General features: G+C 40.9%; 1 long non-coding RNA gene across 1 annotated transcript in view; it reads right to left on the bottom strand.

The window, feature by feature from the left end:
• The window catches only part of LOC123372022, a 62,864-nt gene that overhangs the window by 5,346 nt on the left and 35,469 nt on the right, over positions 1-22,049 (bottom strand). The window contains exon 2 of the long non-coding RNA XR_006580050.1: positions 16,275-16,415. This is a non-coding gene — a long non-coding RNA (uncharacterized LOC123372022). The remainder of the gene's footprint in view (positions 1-16,274; positions 16,416-22,049) is intronic.

Genomic DNA, 22,049 nt, shown 5'->3' with positions numbered 1-22,049 from the left:
CTGATACAGACTAACACACCTACCACTCTGAAAAGTATTTAAGAAAGCACATATACAAATTACTTGAACTTTGTTTTTGTATATGGATGTAAGAGAATAAGAGCCATTCTGATGTATGGCTCTCCTAACAAGGCTACTAATGTTTGCACTAGGAGTCAGTATTTCCAGCATTCATTTTAATATGGCTTGATGTGCAGTGGATGTAGCTTGACTTGTTTTGTTTCTTTGTAGCATACAAAGAAACAGTGAAAGAGTTAGTGCAAAGGAGGAAGAGACCCACAGCTCCACTCCAACTGTCACTCAAGACCTTTCAAAGGACCCAGAAGAGCAGAACCGCATCAAATCCTGCACTGCAGTAGTATTGAACGAGAACAGAGAGTTAAATATAAATGGAGAGTAGTTGGTTTCTTGCAATGGCCAGAAGACCAGTGTACTGGCTGATTAAAATAAGACTGAAAAGAGGTGTGCATGCTCGACATTTGTGCTGTTTGAGCCCAATACACTGAGAACTTTGTCCAAGAATGTTCAACCATCTGAAAATATGAACCCTATGATGTTGCCAACGTCTGTGAGAGCAGCACAGGTTAAAGATGTACAGAAGCTGCTTATGCAGTTAATTTAAAGTGTCCATGATTTCAGGAGTGTTTTGGAAAATGTATTTGTGTGAACCTCTCCCTCCTCTTTTTCCATTTCCTTCATCATGCTGGGAGATATGATCTCCTTTCACGTGCCTGGCAAGTTTCCACAGACACATAGCACATTCAAGGAGGCAGGATGCTGAGTTTGGAGAAAAAGTTAATATGGAATCCCATTGTTAAATATTTAAAGTCAAATGCCAAAAATGAAGAAGCACTCAAAGTTAAGTATACAGAAAAACAGCCTGAAAAAGAAATAGAAGAATTTATGTTTTTGTATTTTGTTACAATGATTTTAATTGTTTCAATTTTTCTGCTTATACAATCATAATGGTTGCTTCTGGCTTTCATAAAATGTATGAAGAAGCAAACATTTACAATGCAGGCCAGCCCTTGGTGGAATGTACAGCTTGCATAACCTCTGAAAGTCCCTAACCAGACTTACGCAAATAGTGAGGCTACTCATGTGACTACAACTTCTGAATTAATAATGGTATTGCTGTCAGCTGGTAATGACAACAGAGGCTAATTGCTCTATGTGGTTTCACACTTTCAGAATGCATGACATCAGCTACATTCACTGATCTAGAGCACTACTTAATATTACTTACCACAAACTATGTATAACAAGTGAATGCTTATAATTTGGTAGCTAATAAATAGATCTAGTCAAATGCTGTTAATATAATAGCAATTAAGGTCACTGTATGGATAATAAAGATGTCGACAAACAAGTAGAGCTTTTAATGAAGCACTTGACTTGTGCTTATTCTAGAGGTGGCATTTTCAAAAGTGCTTTGTATTGGCCAAACTCTGCTCCTAAAGAAGCCAATGATGAAATTTCCACCCTTAGTTTCAGTGGGAGCAGAGTTTGGCCAATACTAACCACTTTTGAAAATCCCACGTCTAGAGTAAGTCAAGTGCTTCATTAAAAACTCTCCTTGTTTGTCAACATCACTAAGATGAATCCACTCTTTTAGATAATCATCTGTTAACTAGGCATTATTATGGTTAAAACAAGACATCTGAAACACTTATTTTCCCACCTTTGCATTTAATTATTCTATTTACTCCTGGGGGGAATTCTGTGTCTAAAAATTAATAATTCTGCACATAATATTTTAAAATTCTGCATATTTTGATCAAAATAACACAATATAATCTTGCCAGTTTCAGTTATTTTGCTAATTTATTTCCAAATATCTGTCAGCTAGTATGTCTGTAACAATACAGACAACAAAAAAGATTCCCCCAGGAGTAGAGAGTTAAAGAAACCCTTATGACAACCCAGTTCCTGTTTCTCTGTCATGCTTTTGTTTGGAGCCTCATTGTGAATTTGTCACAGGTGCCAGCTGGGCACACTTTGGGGGAAAACTCTCCCACTCTGTTTTTTTTAGTCAATTCTTGTTTTTTTCTCTCTGTCCCCGTAGGTTGCCATATAGAAGTTCCCACATAGAGGAGGGAGGGGAAGAGGGAGCTGGAGGGGGAGGTACAGCTGGGGGTGCTGGAAGGGATATTTGGGGGTGCTGGAAGGATGTGTGTACTGGAAGTGTGTATTTGGGGGGTGCCAGAGTGGTGTCTGTGTGTGCTTGGAGGAGGTATTTGGAGGGTGCTGTAGGAGTCTGCGTGTACAGGGAGAGGGTATTGGGGGAGTGCGCGAGGGGACTGTGTGGGGCCCCTGAGTTCATACAAGTTCCCCCGCAGCCCCCCAGAGCCCAGCTGCAGGGCCAGACACCTGCCTCCGCCTTCCCAGCCCAGGCTTCCAGAAGAAGAAACAGCCTGATGCTGGGTCCCAGGCTTGTATGAAGTTTCCTGCATGCCACCTCCTTCCTTCAGGGCATGTTGGGAACTGCAGCTGCCAGGAACCCTCAAGCTCTCCCTCCCCCTGGCAGTGTTCTCTATTTGTGAGCTGGGGAGCCAGGCTCTGTGGAGTCTGGGAGCCAGGCTCTGCGGGGTCCAGCAGCCCCTAGTATTGGCCAACAGCTCTGCAGCACCAATTCTGCAAGGGGAAAATGAAATTCTGTGCAGAAAATTATGTACAAATTCTGCATTGCACAGTGGTGCAGAATTCCCTCACTGTAGAACTTCAAAATAGAGACTTATTTTTATTCTTCACTATTCAGTATGTATAGCATGTAAGCTTAAGTGATTGATCAATCCAAATACCAAGATATTTGAAAGATAAAACTGTCCTGAGGATAGAGCTATTAAACATGTAATGCTTAACTCTGGATCTACTGCCAGAATTTCTATTTTATGATTAGCCTGAAAATGAAAGTCTGTTTTTTGTAATGGCAGCTTATTTATTGTGCATTGCTGAAGTACCAGAATGTATATGGTACTCTTCAAGATTTCAGTGGGATGCCTGGTGCAAAACTGCACTGATCCTATGGCCATCAGAAAGTAATGTTATTATTGTATATTTCATTAGGATGCAATTTAATTAAAAACAACAACAATAAAAATGTTACAGCTGAAGGTGACATTAGAAAATGATAGCAAACAGTGCTGTCTATGAAGCCATTGTGGATGTGTGAGGCATTGTTGCATAAGAAGATCTCTCTGAGCATGTGTATCAAGTATTCATTCACCAGTGGCATGCATTCAAGCATGAATCAGGAACAGAATGCTTATATTCTTTGTAGCAGTAAACAGGCAGCAAGTGGACATCCAGATGCTTTAACATCTATGCTTTGCTAGTGACAGCAAGGGGAAGTCTACGTGCAAAGATTAAAGTAAGGGGAATGTGGGGAGGAGTCCAGCTTTCCTTTCTCTGCCAAAAGCAGAGAGACAGCATCTTTTTCTTTCATTTCAACTATTAAAAAATAAAGGGAAAGCAGCATTTTTCTTCTGCATAGTAAAGTTTCAAAGCTGTATTAAGTCAATTTTCAGTTGTAAACTTTTGAAAGAACAGCCCTAACGTTTTGTTCAGCGCCATTAACATTTCAGAGTTATGAACAGCCTCCATTCCCAAGGTGTTCATAACTCTGAGGTGCTACTGTAAATGAGATGAATTTTAATTGGTAAATAAACATCTATCCTCATTGTACTATTGGCTATTTTTCAAAACTCATGTAATGTAACATATTAGATTGCAGTTTGCAGTGTTGTTGTAGCCTTGTTGGTCCATGGATATTAGAAAAACAAGGTGAGTGAGATGATGTCTTTTATTGGAACAACTTCTTTTGGTGTAAGAGATCAGCTTTTGAGCTGCACAGAACTCTTCTTCAAGTCTGAGATATTACTTTACCCACCTTGTCCCTCTAATGTTTGATTGCAATCACAGTCACAGTGAGTGTGAGAGAGAATCTCCTATAGAAACATTCCAGTGGGTTATAAGATTCAATATTATTTTATTTTGTTCTATCTATCAGACAAAAGACCATAATTGGTAATCTTGTATTCCACCCATAGTTATAGAAGGAAATATTCAAAGTGATTTGCGAATTAAAATAGTTTAGTTATAAAATATATAGCCTCAGTGACATCTGTAACTGAAGTAATATATAGGGACCTAAAAGTTATGACTGTGTGAAATCACAACACAATTGCCCCATATTCCCACACCCAAGTCAGTCACATAATCCCTTTCCCCCCCCCTCAAAAATCAGGACACACAATCCAGAACACTAACACCATAAGGCTCCTGAGACCATACATGTGTGATCCCCAGTGCTGCTGCTGGGATGCAGGGGGATCTGTTGGAGACCTGTGCCTATGAAGTTCTGGCCTCTTGAGGTAATAAGTGGGAAGGGAAGTTTGGCTAGCTTATTGGTCCTTTCATTTTGGTGTTGTAAGCAGCCTCTGTCATTGCTTCTACTGACTCTCTCCTTCCTGGAAGATGATAGGTCCTTTTTAAAAAGCCACTCCTCCTAGGTAAAATTCTCTGGAGGACTATATCCAATAGATACTTCTAGGAAGGAAAAGGGGGTGACTGCTGAGGCTATGTGCCCCCAAAGTCCTCGCTGTGCTATGGAAAAGGGCAGCCAGGATGCTAGTGAACGGCAGCATAATATCATACTTTCTTCCCTCTCTTTTCTCATGTTACAACTCTGGGAAGCAGATGTTTTAATGACTTTGTGAATGAGAGCTTGTTATCCTCATCAGAGGGAGAAAGCATTTGATACCTGAAATAGGACACGCTGCAGGACATCAAATACTTCTTTAATCATTCAAAAGGTGATTTAAGGTTAACTTTCCAGAGTACAGATTTTGTTGCAACACATTAAATTAATTTACTGACCGTACAACATAGTGACTATGGTAGACCATGAATCAGTAACAACTTTGTGGCTTTGTAAAGTAATTACTAGGAAGAACATAAAAGTCCCTAACACAAGGATGCAGTTGGTCCATCAGTTTTTATAACAGTGGGAAATGTGCATTTACAAAGTAGTTTGAAGTCAACAGAGAAAGTCTTAGGAGCATTCACAACCTCCGCCACAATTTGAGAGAACATAAGAACATAAGAACGGCCATACCGGGTCAGACCAAAGGTCCATCTAGCCCAGTATCTGTCTACCGACAGTGGCCAATGCCAGGTGCCCCAGAGGGAGTGAACATAACAGGCAATGATCAAGTGATCGCTCTCCTGCCATCCATCTCCATCCTCTGACGAACAGAGGCTAGGGACACCATTCTTACCCATCCTAGCTAATAGCCATTTATGGACTTAGCCACCATGAATTTATCCAGTCCAGTTTTAAACATTGTTATAATCCTAGCCTTCACAACCTCCTCAGGTAAGGAGTTCCACAAGTTGACTGTGAGGAATAATCGTTTTTGTTCTTGGGTCTTAGCTCCTTAGTGTGACACCTAGATCTCAAAGATGTTTGGCCCCTTGAGTCAGAGGCTGTTATTTCCCCTAATATAGATCCTCAAAATCAAGGAAGTGAACTGTTGATCCTCTACATCATACATTTACTCAACCAATCACATAACTATCTTACTACATATCACTGACACTCCATCCAGCATACACAGGGCACAATCTGGTGTCAGGGACATCCCTTTTGCTGTCTGTGTGAAAATGTGTCTGAAGTTGGACAAGTTACCTCTTTAAAATCTCAGTTTGCACATGTGACTCTTATTAGAATTTGGCATCTAAATCCTCTGAAGATAGTATCTCTACTAAACATTTTCAGTCCCCTCACAGCTCATGGTGTCAACTAGGCTGTGCATGTGTCATTCTGACACAATGAGTAATAAGGTAATAATTGGAGATATACCAATCTCCTAGAACTGGAAGGGACCTTGAAAGGTCATTGAGTCCAGCCCCCTGCCTTCACTAGCAGGACCAATTTTGGCCCCAGATCCTTAAGTGGCCTCCTCAAGGATTGAACTCACAACCCTGGGTTTAGAAGGCCAATGCTCAAACCACTGAGCTATCCCATCCCCCCGCATAAGCATGCTCTGTCCCAGGGCTGAATGGCATGAGCAGGACTTTGCCTGAATTTTCTGTTCTTGGCTGCTGCAAGCTGCTGTGACATTAGGCCCAGGAACTGAGAGCAGGGGGGTGACCCCCTCTCTCTTTTGTGCTCTCAGGACTCCTCCTGGTGGTGCCCATGCAGGCAAGGGGCGGGGGATGCAAACTGCATTGCATTATGGGCAAACTGAGAGCCGTTGGGTTTGGGTGTTGGGAAACAACTGGGAGCTGTCATGTGTATGTGTGTAAATGGGAAACTGGAAGTGCACAAGCAAACTGGAGAGGGGCCTGACAGTGCATAAGGACTGGGGAGGGCAGGGGGATGGACTGTGACTAACTGAGCAAAGAGACTGGGACTGGAATGAGGAACCCAGGTTGAATGGGCATTTGGACAAAGAGCCTGGGATGGGGGGAGGGTGAAGACTGGGACTGGCTGGGTGAGGAGACTGAGATGAGCATAAGCTACTTGGGTTGGGGGAAGACTGGAATGAGGATCTGAGGAAAAGACAGGATTTTGATTGGGACAGGAACAGACTGAAGGGACGGGGGAGAAGGGTCTGTGACAATTACAGAACATTCCCTTCCAAGTTTTCTAAGTCTCAGCATTCGTCTGTTGTCAGCAAATATCTGTGAAACCAACTCAGGTGTTTGTATCATTCCCCTTTAGTAGCTAGTCCACATAGCAGTAGTAGGTTGTTATCCTCTGTCAGTTATTCTGTTATCTTAAGTGGCAGAAGTCTGTGCTGTGGATTTAAATATTCCAGCCCTGCTGATGACTCATGTGGGGGACAATATTATGCCACATGCTGGAATTATTAATTATTATTCATTATTATTTACTACTATTTTTCTGTCCTTCAGCTTTTCAAAAAACCTTGGAATGAGACGGGATCCTTTGAGGAAAAAAATTTGATTATGTAATTAAAAGCTGAATGTGTATATGCAAATGGGCTGCACAGACAGCCTAAATTCTGTTATTTATTAACTTCTAAGTGCTTGATTTTGCAACTTTAATATTCTTTTAATGTAGTATTTGGTGTGTAATTTAATTTATATTGGAAAGTTGTGGTGGGCGGGAGGGGCAGGGCACTTTTTTTAAGCCAGTCTTTTAGGCCATGTTGCTCAGCTCTGGTTTATTACTATTTGTCCAAGTTACAGAGTTTTTTCTAGATCTCTTTGCCCATTCCCTAGTCATACACTAGTGTCTAAACCACCTAAAATGCAAGTGGTACTATACCTATACTTATTATAGGAACATGCTTGCCAATTTGAACGTTCAAAGTAAATCTTCTCCCCTACGCTATACAAGAAAGAAAATTTAAAAGAAAATATGCAGGACCTGACATATGACAAGGTTTATTGTTAAAGGCATTAAGCAGTGTCTTGACAATAACTATAATTAATGTTGCCACTGCTTTGACCTGATTAAACACTGAACAATACTACTGCCACTCTTTGACTACCTTAGGCCGGTGAGCATCTGATGATACATAATATCTTTTGGCAGCCAAGTTAATTATAACATAGCTGAGTGCATTTCTTTAGAGGGAAAATATTTAAGAAAAAATAATGGGAGAAGGAATTGTAATGAAAGCTGTCAGAATAATTCTAAATATCACTAACAAGCATATCTAATATTTCAGGAATGTTAACTTTTCTTGATTTTTTCCCCCATTACAGTGTGTTCTTAACACTTTTTTTTGCAGATTATATGAGACATTTGCAGCCAGCAGATGAACATTTACACATACTGCTACTCCTTCTGAGCTGTACAATGACAAAGCCCATACCATTTCTCAAAAGGTTCACAGGAGTTGAAGGCTGAGATTTTTAGATGCTTAGGGGATGTGGATGCCAAATTCTCATTAATCTCTTAGCTAAAGTGGTGGTTTCAACTCTATGTAACAAAATGCTGACACTGACGTAAATGTATTTCTTACACTGAAACATTAGCAGATGGATGGGTGAGGTGTGTACAAAGCAATTATACCTACTTAGCAGTAATGAATTCCACTGTTACACTCCATTTTTTTCAGGGTACACTCCATTTTTTTCTGTCACATTTTGGCTGAGGAGGTTGAGATTTAGGAAACGTACATCACACTTAAGTACCATACATCATAAAGGTGTGTTTCTACATGCTGATGAGCATCGAATGAAAAGGGATTGCCTCCTTATCATTGAATGTATCACAGATAAATAGATACAGCACTTGAAGAAATGTAAACTATTGCCTGTGCGGCTTTCATAAACAAAAGGTCTACCTTCAGCTTCAAGGATATAAAGTAAAAAGTCCCCTGAGGCAGATGGACAGTCTCTCTGTCTATGTAATAATTAAGAAAAGAAGCTATAGAAAGCTGTACCACAACCTTTATTAATCTATTTTTGTTTGGATTTTGGTGACCATTTGGCCTTCCTTCTGCAATCAGTCTGTATTTCACAGCGGAACAATGAAAGGTAAGACAATCTGACAAATAAACTTACCTATTTATTTCTCAAAACGTTAAAAATGCTTTTTGCTATGGTTCCTCAAAATGGTTCTGAAATAAGACTCTCAGACTCTCAAATTCCATTCCAAAAGTTTATCCTCAAATGGAATTAATCTGATTCTCCACTGTCTTGCACCTTCTGTAATCACTCAGACCTGTGCAATGTGGATGTGCCTTTCTGATTGGCTAACATTTTATGCCAACTGTGCACAGTTGTAAATGACCGCCCTAGCTGCAAGGCGATGGAGAATCAGGATAATTATTTTCAAGTTTCCCTCTTAAGATATTTGTTGCTCAAGACAAGCTTGAAAATGCATTCCTTATTGCATTGCCATTCACACAACAAAGAGTCACTACACATTTTTCTGGTCTTAACATTTTGCTACCCTAGGCAACTGCCTGATAAGCTGGATGCAAGAGCCAACAACAGTGACTTTTGTCTTTTCTTCCTTTGACAGAGGAATTGTAGGAAAATAGCACTACCTCATTCAAGTCATGTTCCAGATGATTTATAATTATATATATAATAGACCCATTCTAGTTTTAAATGTCCCAATGTCAGGGCTTCCTCAGTTTTTCTTGGGAGAGTGTAGCATAACAGACTTCACTGTCAGGAAGTTTTTCCAGAAAGTCAGCCTATATCTCTTCATTTAAAATTTCATCACATTACTCCTAGTACCATCTTCAATAATCATTCATCTGTTTAAATTATCAAACACTTGTAGACATATGTCCCTCATTTAATCTGTATTCAGCCACAGTAAATATTCCAAATAAAAACGACATTCAAATTAAATTAAAGTACAGTTCACTTCAGTGACTTAAGGGTAAAATTATTATAGGGATGCTACAATTATCCCAAAATTAGATTCACAGGCCTGGTAGTTGAGAATTAAAATTAAATTTAAAAGAAATCCAAATATGTACTCTAACTAAAAGGATAGTTAAGCTCCGGAACAGGTTACCAAAGGAGGTTGTAGAATTCAAGAACGGGACAAACAGTTCTGTCTTGCCTCAGTGCAGGACAATGGAGTAGATGAACTCTCAAGGTCCCTTCTAGCCCTAGTTTTTTTGTGATTCCATGTTAGAATATGCAAATACAGAATTAAGGCATCCAAACAACCTTAACTCTGTCATGAATTGATGCCAACTAATAAATATGGAATTCTATTAGTGCATAACAGTATTTATAGTCCCCACTTGGTTTCTTTTCCATTGGGAACAATAAGTGGTAGTTACAATTTTGACTTAGATCACCTTAACAACTGAGGACACCTCTGGCCTCAGTCTTATTGAAGACAATTGGAGACAGTAACCATTTTTAAAATGGCATTTTTTTATGGAATGACTTACTAGAAGAACATTATGGCCCAGATCCACAAAGGGACTTTGCTGAGTGCAATGTTAACTTTAGAAGCAGCAAAGAATCCTGTGGCACCTTATAGACTAACAGACGTTTTGCAGCATGAGCTTTCGTGGGTGAATACCCACTTCTTCGGATGCAAGTAGTGGAAATTTCCAGGGGCAGGTTTATATAGGCAAGCAAGAAGCAAGCTAGAGATAACGAGGTTAGTTCAATCAGGGAGGATGATTATCTCGTTATCTCTAGCTTGCTTCTTGCTTGCCTATTGTATTGTATTGTATTCACCCACGAAAGCTCATGCTGCAAAACGTCTGTTAGTCTATAAGGTGCCACAGGATTCTTTGCTGCTTCTACAGACCAGACTAACACAGCTACCCCTCTGATACATGTTAGCTTTAGGTGCCATTGAAATTCGCAAAGCCTGAGTTAGGCACCTAGGCTTTCTACACAATGCACGGGGAGACATTGGTGCCTGAGAATAGGATCCACAAAGACCAGCCACTGAGCGAGGAGCTGTCTAGGACAGCCAATGGCAGGTGCCAGTGAGAAAGGGGTGTCCCTAAGCAGGGGCGGCTCTATGTATTTTGCCGCTCCAAGCACGGCAGTCAGGCAGCTTTCAGCGGCGTGCCTGTGGGATGTCCGCCAGTAATGCGGATTTGGCGGCAAGCCACAGGGGGTGTGCTGGTGCCTGGAGCCGCCCTGTCCCTACGTCCCACTGCTCTCCTTGAGTCAGCCACTTAAGTTATTTCTTACAAGAATGGCAACAGAGACTGCCTAATCACACAAAATGGCTGAGGAGGTGACCTCCCTTATAACCTTTAGCCTAGTTGTTAGAGCAGTCACCCAGAATGAGAAGAAGGGATTTGAACAGGAGCTTCCCATCTTTCATGTGAATGCCCTAACCACTGGAGTATGAGATATTCTAATGTGGAGTGCCCTCAATCTCTCCTATCGAAACCACCCCATATAGTATAAATAAATATGCAGTAGACCAGAGAGAGAGAGTGAGACTGATTCTATAGTTTAGTGGTTAGGACACTCTCTTGAGTGAAGACAATTCAGTTTCAATAAAATTCTTCCAGAGACCTGACTGGTTTCCTTCCAGCTGACTTGTCCATCTCCTTGGCAGCCCATCTAGCAGTCTGCTGAGGGGCCCAGGCGCCTAGCTGCTCATCAGCCTGTCTGGTGGGCTGACGAGGAGCTGAAAGCCTGGGAGCCCTGACTCTCAGATTCATGAGTTCTCACAAGTTTGGACTCCTAGGGCTTCCAGGTTCCTTGGCAGTCCACTCTAGGGCTATAATGAAATCTGGCCCCTCTGAAGTCAATGGTAGTTTTGCCATTAACTCCAGTAGAACAGATTTCACCACTGAATCATAGAATCAGAGAATCATAGACTTTAAGGTCAGAAGGGACCATTATGATCACCTAGTCTGACCTCCTGCACAACGCAGGCCACAGAATCTCACCCACCCACTCCTGTATCAAACTCCTAACCTATGTCTGAGCTATTCAAGTCCTCAAATCGTGGTTTAAAGACTTCAAGATGCAGAGAATCCTCCAGCAAGTGACTCGTGCCCCACACTGCAGAGGAAGGCTGTCAGGGTTCCCTCCCCGGTCTGAACTTTAGAGTACAGATGTGGGGACTCGCATGAAAGACCTCCTAAGCTTATTTCTACCAGCTTAGGTTAAAACTTCCCCAAGGCACACATTCTCTCTTGTACCTTGGATTAGGTAAACACTGCCACCACCAAGTGATTCAAACAAAGAATCAGGAAAAGGACCACTTGGAGTCCTATTTCACCAAAATATCCCTCCAAAGCCCTACACCCCCTTTCCTGGGGAGGCTTGAGAATAAACAAGATGAGCACAGACCAGCCTTGGTTTTTTTTAGGATACTAAAAAAACGCCAATCAGATTCTTAAAAAAACAGAACTTTATTAGAAAGAAAAAAGGTAAAAAGAGTACCTCTGTAAGATTAGAATGGAAGATAATCTCACAGGCAATCAGATTCAAAACACAGATGATTTCCCTCTAGGCAAAACCTTAAAGTTACAAAAAGAAAAAAAACAGGAATACACATTTCCCCCCCAGGTACAGAGAAATTCACAAGCCCAAACAAAAGATAATCTAATGCATTTTCTTGATAAATACTTACTAACTCTATAGGAGTTGGATTGCTTGCTTCCTTGATCTGTCTCCAGCAAAAGCCACATGGAACAAACAGAACAAAGCCTCCCCTCCTACCCCAGATTTGAAAGTATCTTGTCCCCTTATTGGTCCTTTTGGTCAGGTGCCAGCCAGGTTACTTGAGCTTCTTAACCCTTTACAGGTAAGAGGATTTTGTGCCTCTGGCCAGGAGGGACTTTATTAGTACTGTATACAGAAAGGTGGTTACCCTTCCCTTTATATTTATGACATAGGCCAAAAAAAACCCCAGAGTCTCTGCCAATCTGCCCTGGAGGAAAATTCCTTCCTGACCCCAAATATGGCAATCAGCTAAACCCTGAGCATGTGGGCAAGACTCACCAGCCAGATACCCAGGAAAAATTCTCTGTAGTAACTCAGATCCCATCCCATCTAACATCCCATCACAGACCATTGGGCATATTACCGCTAACAGTCAAAGATCAATTAATTGCCAAAATTAGGCTATCCCATCATACCATCCCCTCCATAAACTTATCAAGCTTAGCATTGTTATGACTTATCACATGAGCGGAGAGGGGAAAGTCTTAACAATGCTAATCTTACTGGCCTAAGCTTCAGTGGTGAAATCTGTTCTACTGGAGGTAATGACAAAACTACCATTGACTTCAGGGGTGTCAGATTTCACTACAGATTTTTAATATGGTCACTGGCTCTTGAAGATAATGGGGACTGCATTGGGGAAGAATCCTGGCCTGGTCTACAAAGATGCAAACCCCACCTGCTAAAGGAATGATACAGGAGAAATCACTGCTCTACAGCCAAAATGCTTCTGAAATAAATGTAGTCAAACTTTACTAATTCTGGGTCACTGAGAACAAAAATGATGCTTAAAATTGTTGATTGGCTCTAGTTTTCAAGTTATGCTATTGGGTCAGTATATACGACCCTTGACTTGGGAATAGCGGAGGATAAGTGAGTTATAAAGGGAAGGGATCTCAATTTAAACCAGAAATGACTAAAATACATCTTTTACTGGATCTATGAATAAATCTATGACTGGGTTTGGACAGTACTTGCTTTTTAGGCAAAACAATGAATGATGCAATCTGAAGCTGGTATTGTATCATACATTATATGAATTGCATCATGTTATTCCTAGAAGTCATGGATGATGCAATCATAATGAAGCTTACATCACTCTGCTGAACAAATTGCCCTATATCAGCTCTAGAAATCATACAGTGTCGTGCTCTCTTATTTGTCAGTGTTTGATTTTGCAAAGGGACACATTTCTGTTTAGCCAAAGTGAGCAGAGATGCCCCGTACTTGTGTGAACAGTGCAGATAACTTCTGCTATGTTTGTGGTGAAGTGACTTTTGCATCACAAAAGCGCAGTATAATCACTATGGTTAAGAGAGCCTGTCACCTTTATTTTGGCTGCAAAATTGGAGATCAGGACAAGAGGTGGGCCCCACACATATGCTGCAACACTTGTGCAACAAATCTTCGCCAGTGGTTGAACAGGAAAAGGAAATCTATGCCTTTTGCAGTGCCAATGATTTGGAGAGAGCCAACAGATCATACCAGCAATTGTTACTTCTGCATGGTGCCTCCAGTTGGGAAAGGTGTGTCAAAGAAGAAAAAGTGGACTGTGCATTATCCAAACGTTCCATCAGCTATACGCCCAGTACCCCACGGAGAAGGACTGCTGATTCCTGATGCACCAGAATCATTCTCACTTGAGTCAGATGAGGAAGAGGATGAAACTTCTGGTCCTGAACCATCAATGTCACAGGACCCACATTTTCTCCCATCCTCCTCCTCTGAACCACACCTCATAACACAAGGTGAACTGAATGACCTTGTCAGGGATTTGGAACTACCCAAGAGTAAGGCAGAGCTGTTGGGCTCCAGACTACAGCAGTGGAATCTCCTGGCAGGTGATGTTAGGGTTTCCATGTTCCGTGACCGTCAAAAGGATCTTGTCCCATTCTTCTTCATGGAAGGTGATCTTGTAGCCTGCAACAACATCGATGGTGTGATGGCAGCCCTCAACATCGTTCACGATCCAGATGAGTGGAGACTGTTCATTGATTCATCGAAGACGAGTCTTAAAGCTGTTTTACGGCATAATGGCAATATTTTGCCATCAATTCCAGTTGGTCATGCAGTCCATATGAAGGAAACCTATGACAACATGAAACAACTTTTGAGGTGCATAAAGGATGACCAACATCAGTGGCAGCTTTGTGGCGATTTGAAGGTTGTTGCTCTCTTGCTTGGTCTGCAGACTGGATACACAAAGTACTGCTGTTTTCTCTGCGAATGGGATAGTCGTGCAAGAGATTCCCACTACATCAAGAAAGATTGGCCACTCCGACAGTCATTGGAGCCTGGGAGGAAAAGTGTTCAGCATCCACCACTTGTTGAATCAAGGAAGATTTTGTTACCACCCTTACACATCAAGCTGGGTCTGATGAAGAACTTTGTCAAGGCCATTGACAAAACACAAGCAGCTTTCAAGTACCTCCGTGGAAAATTTCCAAGGTTAAGTGAAGCTAAGATAAAGGAAGGTGTCTTTGTTGGTTCTCAGATTCGTGAACTTCTTCGAGATAATGCATTTGACCATGCACTGCGTGGCAAGGAAAAGACGGCATGGAAAGCCTTCCAGTTAGTGGCAATCAGGGCCGGCTCCAGACCCCAGCGTGGCAAGCACGTGCGTGGGGCGGCCCTTTCCCGGGGGGGCGGCAGGCTGGGCCGGCGGACCTGCCGCAGTCATGCCTGCGGGAGGTCCACCGGAGCCCCGGGACGACCGGACCTGCCGTAGGCATGACTGCGGAGGGGGCGTTCGTCCCGCGGCTCCAGTGGACCTCCCGCAGGCATGAGTGCGGACGGTTCGCTGGTCCCGCGGCTCGGCTGGACCTCCCGCAGGCATGCCTGCGGCAGCTCAAGCGGAGCCACTGGACCTGCGAACCGTCCGCAGCTGCGGGAGGTCCAGCCGAGCCGCGCGACCAGCGGACCCTCTGCAGTCATGCCCACGGGAGGTCCGCAGCTCCGGGGCGCCTCCCGCGCATGACTGCTTGGGGCGGCCAAAAAGGTAGAGCCGCCCCTGGTGGCAATAAATTTTCTCGGAAACAACAAGGCAGACAACTACAGGTTGTTGGTGGAAAACCTCCTCAAGGCATGCAAAAGCCTTGGTTGCAACATGTCACTAAAGATACATTTTTTGCACTCTCATCTAGATTTTTTTCCATCGAACTGCAGAGCAGTGAGCGACGAGCACGGCGAGCGATTTCACCAGGACATTGCAACAATGGAGAAACGCTATCAGGGCAAATGGAGCCCATCAATGCTTGCGGACTATTGCTGGACAGTGACAAGAGATGCTCCATTTAATGAATACAAGAGACAAGCCAAGAAGCGCCGAGTAGACAGTGAATAGGACTAAACTATGTACATAATAGTTTTTTGCCTTTTGTTTCAGAATAAATTTTATTTATATAACCCTGTTGCTGATTTTTAAAGTGTTACATAAACAGGACAGGTGAAATATTATCATGTAAAGCAACCATAAACACATGAAAAGACCTAGGTTTACAATTTATGATTAAAACTCTACTATCTACACAATATACATAGACATAAAATGTAAAAACTTAAATAACTTAGAAACAGTAGCCAGTTGTTTTAATTGTCATATTTGAATTCAGCACATCAAAATACATAATAAAAAGGACATTTTATCACTGAAGCAAACGACTTCTCAAAAATTGTAGACCAGTGTTACATGATGAGAAGGTTGAGGTAGAGGTGGTTGAAAACTGGCAAAACTTTTCTGGAATTGTTTCCATTTTTGTGATGTTTTCCATGCCATTTTTAGTCATTGTTTTTCTTAAAATTTTAATCGAAACAATTTTCAAAACAAAAAAGTAATTACTCTTTTATCAAAATTCTCTTACTGAAAACTGGCCTTTTGGCAAACAAAACATTTCCGAAATGATTGTGATAAAAACATTTTTACAATTTCAATTACAAATGTTGCAGAACACTGTGCAAAAAGAACAAAACAAAACAAAATCAATAATGTCAACAAGTTTTAACGTAAAGTTTTGTTTTTAAAAAAAGGCCTTTTTTGTGTAAAAGCAAAACAAAAACAAAACACCTTTTTGCATGAAAAATTTCATACAGCTCTATTGAGTTTTCTTCCACCTTACCTCTGTTAAAAGCCCATAGGACAAGGAGATCTGGTCCTTAGTTATCATCTGCACGGCATGGAAAAGAAGAATTTCAAAGTTGCTCCAGATTTATGTTTTCTGTCCTACATCCCAGGGCAATGACCTGAGTCACACTGCATTCTGTAATACAAGCAGATTTTAGATAATTATTTATTTTCATAGAGAGAATGAATACCAAAAGACAACTTGGTTCACTTCCACCTTAATTTGCATTGGTTTATCCTCTAAAATTGTTGGGTTTTTAACATTGGTATCTGCACAGGCTTCTCAAGACAATCTGCTGCACTAGGCAAAACTTTAGCGTGCCCTCACCCCCCCCCCCCACCCACAAGAACAGAGATTCTCAACCAGAAGACACCTCCCACCATCAGACTTTCCGAGGGGCTCTGATGAGCCTTCTGATCGTTTGGTGCCTATGATAGAAGTGGGGGAGCCAAGCACCAGGTTTCAGCGCCATATATTTAGGTTTTGCCTAGTTGCCCCTCCACTGTGACGGGGAAGCAACCAGGCCAAAGTTGAGTGAGTGCAGCTGCAACATGGCAGGTGAGATCAAAGCACTGCTCAGGTTTGGTCCGGTCGCCCCAGGCTAAATCTGCTACTCTAGGCTGCTGCCTAATCTGACTATAGCGAAAGTGATTGCTCTATATAGTCTACAGTTCAGTGTCCCCTGAAAGTGGTGCTTTTTTTTTTTTGTTAATAGACTATAGTATGACACTGATACTATATTTTTAGGGACTCATCCTAAAAATAATCCATAAATAGAAAGGCAGGGGGATTTTTGTCTGTTACTGGTGCAGAAGAGGAGGGGGATGTTCAGTGTTGGTTGCTGCATAATACTTTTCTAGATTAAAATTATGCTTAGTGTTAGATCTTCTAACAAGAGGCTGCTCATTAGAGACACCAGTGCTAGCATTCAGTTCATTCCTGGTTTAAAAGTCATGACCTGCTTCTGTCATCAATATTGAAATTAAAACAAACAAACAAAAAACTCTGTAGGAAATAATCAAACTGAATGACTCAAAGCTGGATACAATTGGTATTTTTTTTTAAGGAACTGAAAAGTAATAGGACATTAATTTGTTGTGGAGGGTGGGAGAGCAACCCATGTAGGGACAATTGTAGGTGGGGTGAGGAAAGGTAAACAAAACCTGTAACGCTTTATCATTTTGGGGAGAACAATCACATCTGGCCAATAAGGTTTCATGTAGTATGAAAGAAGGCAAAATTTGTTCACTATTTTCCTTTGTAGTTATAGGGTTGATCTTGTCTTTAGGTAGGTTTATTTTCTTATGTTTCTGATTGATTAAAACAATTAACCCATGGCCTGGATTTATTTTAAAGCTGGTTTTATTCTGCACAACTCAAGAGAGCTCTTGGCCTGATTCACTTAAGTAATCTGAACGTAATCTTGCTGCCTATTCCATGCAAAACTTTAACAAGCAGAATCTCAGAATTCAGTCTGAATACTTCTAATTTATATCTCTTGTGCCAAATTCCTCTCCCTCACTTCAGTGGAGTTATTCTCACTCCAGGGCTCAATTTAGCATTTTGTGCTTCTAGGGCGCAATTCTCCCAGTTCAACGGGCCTCTGCAAGATCCTATGCATCACTTAATCCACAGTTCAACCATTAAATCAGCATTGAAGTTGGATGTAAGGGGTGCACAATGCCTTGTGCCGTCCACCTGCACTAGGTCATAAAGGCAAACCGGAAAATGTTCATTTTGAATACCATGGATTTATTCCAAAGTAAGTAAAATTCTGTAGAATGGTAGTTTTCTATGAGAAACAATTGATTTCTGAACTCTGGAAACAAGTATACACATGACATATTCATGAATAAAATAGAACTTTTCTTTGCTGATACCTATCAATGATTTTTTTAAATTTTTTTTACCAATGCAGAATATGTAGTATTTAGTTATATGTAGCATCTGTCATACAAAAGAAATTTCAAAATGCTTTATTAATAGCTAATTGTATATGGCAAGAGGAGGGCTTGATTAGAGGTGCACCAGAGATGCAGTAAAAGGGGAAAGTGATGCTGTGCTCAAACCATATTAATAATTGGCTGCAGTGATTAGGATTATAGCATAGGCACATACGCCTCTCTCCCCCACCATACAAGTACTCCTGGGATAGCCGATCTCCTGATTTTCTAGACTTTTGCTTCTGTGCTAGAGCAGTGACCACTCTTAATGAATTAAATGTATATATTCCTAAACAAGCTTTTATTTGATGATTAAATTGTGATGTGTCACTGAAAAAAAAAACACTGTAAAAACAAACAGACATTCCTACAATCTTTACAAAAAGACAAAGAAAAGTTGAGGAGTAAGTATTCTGCAAACGAATCTGACCTGCTTTCATGGTAGTCAGTGTCCATATTGACCTCCATGGAAGCAGGGCTGTAATTTCACAAACATCTCCTAAAAAGGTTTACACTGCCCAGAATATTACAAGGAATATCAGGTAATAGATAAGGAGTTGCCACAGCAGCATAAAAAATTACTGTGTCTTTAACTTTATTATAAATTATCTGACAATATGAACTTAATAAGCATATTCAGTTTTAAAATCTTCATTACTATGTTGCAGTCCCAGCAGGTTTCTGTCATAGAAATTTCGAAGACTCATTTGCAAGTAAAATATCAGCAAATAAGGAAGCTAAGTAGATTTAAGAAGGCCAACTGCATATATGTTGATAAAAGCAGCAGTCAAATTTTTCATTTCCAGGCACCGCATGATACAAAGTTGGACCACTGAGACGAATGCTTTATGCTGCCTTTTCTGGTTTGGAAGACTTTTTCCTCCATAAGATCAAAAAGACAGCATGAAACTACTTTCAGCTAATTGTCAGCTGAGAGAGCTTCTTGTGATTTCTGGGGCCTGATTCTCCTCTCTATTATACCAGTATAAAAAAGTTAACTTCACTGAAGGCAAAGGAGTCACACTGGTGTGGCAAGAGGAAAATCCGGCCCATTGGTTCAGTTACACTTTCTTGACACAGGCTAATAATAGCTACAGCAGCCATCCAAACTCACAGGATCAAACCAAGACATTTACACCTTAAAATATGTAAAAGAGGAGGACAGATTGTGAACTACCACCAACTTAGAACCATGCTCTTGTAGGTAGGACCAACAGTGGAGTGGATATGAGAAAGGAAATGGTCAGAAGAAAGATGTGATGCTGAGATCAGTGGGAAAGAATCTCATGGAGTCTTGTCCTCCTGTCAGGCAGTACTCTGTCTCTCCTTGGGTCTCCTGGTAACTGCCCTTTCTTTGTAGCATCAACACATTAATCACCCGTGCATCTCAACACATGCATATAAAGAAAGGACTCCACTTTACATCCATTTATCTTAGTTCTGTGGGAAAGAGTTTCATCACAACATCTGTCGGAAGCAAAGGTGGAAGAAGCTATTGGGCAGGAATAGCATTATCACATTGCCACCTTTGGTGTCCATGCAGCCCCTCAATAACTCTCTTGTGTAAGATTTGGCTTTTTAGCTCCCCTCTGTGCTCATATCATGGTATGGTATTGCCACCCTTACTTTTGAGCTGCTGCTCGCAGGGCGTCGCCTTCAGAGCTGGGTGCCCAGCCAACAGCTGCTACTCTCCAGCCATCCAGCTCTGAAGGCAGCGCATAAGTAAGGGTGGCAATACTGAGCCCCGCCCCCGCCCATAATAATCTTGTGACCCCCCGTAAAACTCCCTTTTGGGTCAGAACCCCCAATTTGAAAAATGCTGGTCTCCCTCGTGAAATCTGTATAGTGTAGGGTAAAAGCACACAAAAGGAAGACCAGATTTCACATTTCATGATGCACTTTTCATGGCCATGAATTTGGTACAGCCCTAATTACAGCCATGGCTTCAGCTGCAATAGAATTTCTTCCTGTAGCTTTAGTTTTGCACTCTTCTCCTCATTTTTGTATTTCATTTTAATATTTTATGTCTCCCTTTCTTTAACTGGTCCCCTCAAATGAAGGCAATTACATGAAGAAAAGCAATAGTTGGGTAATTTTAAGGTTAAGATTTTAATTGTGCATGTTAGGAAAATCAGCAATGTACTAAAATTAAGGACATTGTCAATTTGAATATTTGTAATTGATTAATTAAAAAAAATCCAATATCTGATATAGCAGCAAAGTAGGATGCCTTGTTTTGTTTTGGCCTTTTAATTTTTTTAAAAAAATGTGATGTTCTCTCTTTTTGTTGATGTTTAAAAATGTGTTTTCAGTAGAAAATAACTAATGATTATACAGAAGAGGAGTGAAACAGAATGTAAATTCCTTGACTACTCAAATTCTTTTTGCACCATTTCAATGGTAAAAAGAGGACTTACAGCTGCCTTGAGGCATTAGCTGAAGATTCTGCTAACTGTGTGGGCCTGTGTGGGCTGGGGTGGATTCATGCCAGGGACAGGACTCTAGTGAAGGGGTGGGAGTCTTGGGACTGATAAACCACTAATACCCGCCTCCATGCTCCCAAGCTGACTCCTGTTCTGGCAAGCCTGGGGATCCAGTCTAAAGCACTGTCAAAGCACAAAGCAAACAAACTTGAAATAAAAAGGCATATAAATATTTGATGATGTATCAGTTATAGTAACTTTTCATGATACTTAGAACTACACTACGTAAATCTTCATGGCTGGGATCCTTCTGGGACAAATTCTGCTCCAAGTCAAAAGGAGAGGCACTTCCGCATCCAATTGCAGAATTTGGCCTTTGATGTTTCTCATATAATATAACCACTCTTCCCTATATGCCACACACGTAATAATAACCTTCAAAAACTTTTATCTATTTGCTTTTTTAGAGTAATTTAGCACAAGTCACTAACAATAGGTTTCTTCTTAAACTATGTTCTTGTAAGGCTCGTAAAATGGTATTTGTTGCATATGATCTGCATGGAAGAAACAGATTTTTTTTTTCATTTTTCTTGTGTACTTGTTAATCCATTCAAAAGGTATTATGCTAATTATAACACTGTGCTTCACGTTCAGCATCTGAATTGCTCATTTTCAAGGTTTTTTTTCTCCAAATTGTAATCTGTTAATTACTTGTTTAATGGAGTGTGTAATTACCTACTTTAAGTTAGGAAACTGTTTCCATTTCAAAGTGAGAAACCCATTCTTGGAATGAAAGTATGTAAATGCATTCCTTCCAGATACAGTATATAGCTTTAGCTTCCCTAATGGTTTCAGTTGGGTATGAAAATAAATTGTTGCCTACCCTTTCTCTATAGGTATAGCGTTCTAGTAGATTGGCTCATTACACAGGGAAGAACTATTTATTAGAAAACATGTGAAGAGGGGTCTCTAGTGAGAAAGAACACCTTTTTAATTAGAGCTACGTAGGAAATGCCTTTCCTGAAGCATGAGAATTTGAGAGTTCTAACAATTTTTCTCATATCAAATTGGGACTAAAAGGTAAAATCTCAAAAATTAGCATGAACTGAAAATCTGGAAAAATTATGATTAGTTCAATCAAAACATTTTCTTTTGCTAATTTTTAGTAGTCTCTTTTTATTTTATGGTTAGTACCAGACATGCCAAACTCACAAACTAACAAAAAACCACAGAAATTGGGCCTGGTTTTGGCTTAATTGGCTTGTGAGTTGCTTGTTGGCTAGTTTATGGCTTGTAGCTTATCACTTGTTTGGCTTGTAGTGTGTTGCTTCCTTTTTTTTTCTTAAATCAGCTCTCAGCAAGTAGGGGCGGGTGTGTGTGGGGGAGAGTCAGGGGTGCTCAGC

This window comes from Mauremys mutica, chromosome 5 (assembly GCF_020497125.1).
Source record: "Mauremys mutica isolate MM-2020 ecotype Southern chromosome 5, ASM2049712v1, whole genome shotgun sequence".
Classification (NCBI taxonomy): Eukaryota; Metazoa; Chordata; order Testudines; family Geoemydidae; genus Mauremys; species Mauremys mutica.
The sequence above is the reverse complement of the archived record's forward strand: the minus strand, read 5'-3'. Positions and strand labels throughout refer to the sequence as shown.